The sequence below is a fragment of the Schistocerca piceifrons genome, unplaced genomic scaffold, assembly GCF_021461385.2.
Source record: "Schistocerca piceifrons isolate TAMUIC-IGC-003096 unplaced genomic scaffold, iqSchPice1.1 HiC_scaffold_961, whole genome shotgun sequence".
NCBI classification, from domain to species: domain Eukaryota; kingdom Metazoa; phylum Arthropoda; class Insecta; order Orthoptera; family Acrididae; genus Schistocerca; species Schistocerca piceifrons.
Genome location: NW_025729236.1, coordinates 1,100,001 through 1,102,500, shown reverse-complemented (window position 1 = coordinate 1,102,500; position 2,500 = coordinate 1,100,001). Strand labels below are relative to the sequence as shown.

At 57.6% G+C, this 2,500-nt stretch overlaps 1 non-coding gene across 1 annotated transcript in view; it reads left to right on the top strand.

Annotated features, from left to right (window-relative positions):
- The first annotated feature begins 2,337 nt into the window (after positions 1 to 2,337).
- LOC124774169 overlaps positions 2,338 to 2,500 on the top strand; it is a 1,909-nt gene continuing 1,746 nt past the window's right edge. Inside the window, exon 1 of the ribosomal RNA XR_007015162.1 lies at positions 2,338 to 2,500. This exon is cut by the window's right edge and continues 1,746 nt beyond it. This is a non-coding gene — a ribosomal RNA (small subunit ribosomal RNA).

The following is a 2,500-nucleotide window of genomic DNA, read 5'->3' as shown; positions in this document are numbered from 1 at the left end:
TGTGCCTTAACGTAACCCACGTTGTGCCTTAACCTAACCCACGTTGTGCCTTAACCTAACCCACGTTGTCCCCTAACCTAACCCACGTTGTCCCCTAACCTAACCCACGTTGTCCCCTAACCTAACCCATGTTGTCCCCTAACCTAACCCATGTTGTCCCCTAACCTAACCCATGTTGTCCCCTAACCTAACCCATGTTGTCCCCTAACCTAACCCATGTTGTCCCCTAACCTAACCCATGTTGTGCCCTAACGTAACCCATGTTGTGCCCTAACGTAACCCATGTTGTGCCTTAACGTAACCCATGTTGTGCCTTAACGTAACCCACGTTGTGCCTTAACGTAACCCACGTTGTGCCTTAACGTAACCCACGTTGTGCCTTAACGTAACCCACGTTGTGCCTTAACGTCACCCACGTTGTGCCTTAACGTAACCCACGTTGTGCCTTAACGTAACCCACGTTGTGCCTTAACGTAACCCACGTTGTGCCTTAACGTAACCCACGTTGTCCGCTAACGTAACCCACGTTGTCGCCTAAACCTGCTCTGTAATTGTTATACGACTCGTTCAATTAGTGTAGTGTTGCCCACCCGCAACCCTCGCAATATAGTTCGCTACTCGCACTGCCCGCTCCCCTGTGTATCGCTTCATGTTAAACACCTTGCAAGTCTTGCTGACTTTCCACATGCTCCTGCTGTACACTGTTATGTGGATGGCAGCAGGACGTACATGCCGCCCCCCCCCCCACCCCTCCCCACGTCCCCACCTTGCCCCCTGCCTTCGCAAGCTGGTTGGTGAGAAGTTTGCATGTTCAATGCCCTTCGCATGCGACGTACTCAGGCTACGTTGTGGTGCGGCCTGTGTCAACTGTCCGCTGATGTCGTACGCATAAACCACAATCTGTACTGCACATTCGTCCTTATGTACTGAATGATACATCGTGGCACATGTGTGACCGTACAACGACTGCGCCCAAAAACGGCGGACCATACAGTGCAAATATTGTGCACGCAGCTACGTGTCGTCTCCCTATGAGAGCTGGATTGCAGTGTGGTACGCCATAGAGACGTGTGGGAGGAACGGACGCCGTGGATGGCGATCAGCATGAGCTGTGTGTTGATGTATTCGGACCTAGTCGTCTCTCCTCAAACACCGTGATAGCATGGTGCACCGCGTTCCATATCTGCGACATGCTACAGAGGCCGGTTGACAGTCGTTCGAGCAATGGACATCGCATACGTACGGGGGCCACCTTCCACGTATTGTCTAGGCGTGCACATTTTGTTGCGTGTATGTGGGCAGACGTAGTGTGGCGTGACACCTGACACAGGCATGCAATAATCGTTGAAGTTGCTAATGGCGATGGACGCCTACGTTTGCTGGTGAAGTTACGCAAATGAAGAAATGGTAACCCGTTGTGGTGCGGTTGTTCTCGCTAGGGGTGAATCGGTGATGGCGACGATAGGTTGAGGTACTAACCGGTTGTTCCAGCGATACCCACCATGCCGATGAAACTGAACGGCATCTGGGTGTGAAGCGATACGCGGCGGTGGCTGGGTGGGACCGTCCCCGGCCGGTGAGGGGGCGCCTCCCGGCGTGCTGGCCGCGCGGTGCGTGGGCGCACGCGCTACAGCCGGCTGGTGGGGGCGGCCAGTGGCAGGCGCGCCGGCCGACGGACGCGGCAGGCGTCGCAGCTGCGCGCCGGCGCACCCTGCGCGCGGCGCCGTGCGGCCAAAGTAGGTCCTCGCGGGCCCGGTGCGAAGCGCGGTGGACATCTTCAGTGTGCTGGTCCGATTGAGGACTGTGTGCGTTGAGGATGCGCCGCCGCCCGGCGCTCGGCGCCGCGACGCCGTCTGCTGCTCGGTCGCCCCAGCGGTTCTCGCTGGTGGTTTGTATCGCAGCTGTGCGGATGTGTTGGCGCGTGCGCTGTGCTGGGAGAGTTCGCTTCGGCACCCAAGTGGGGCTTTTGTCCTTCTGTGGCGCTGGCGTTGGAGCTGCCGGTCACCGTAGGTGGCGCGTGTTGTCTCCCGCCGGCAATGCCACGACAGCACGCTCCCGGGCCTCTGTCGGCAGCGGCAAGCTCAGTTGGGAGCACGGGTGGTCGCACCGAAAGCGTCTACTCGCCTAACTCCGGGCGATTGCGCCTCTCTCGAACCCGACCAAGTACTTGGGACGGCGCTGCGCGCCGCCGGGACCTGAGAGGGTTTCGAGGTGTATTGTGCAGGGGAGCTCAGCCTCCTCCTGTTTGCAGAATGATTGAGCGGACGCTTGCGTGTTCGCGCGGGCCCCCGGGACACACTCCCGGGCGGCCGGCTGCTCAGCTCTAGTTGACGCAGCTCCCTGGTTGATCCTGCCAGTAGTCATATGCTTGTCTCAAAGATTAAGCCATGCATGTCTCAGTACAAGCCGCATTAAGGTGAAACCGCGAATGGCTCATTAAATCAGTTATGGTTCCTTAGATCGTACCCACGTTACTTGGATAACTGTGGTAATTCTAGAG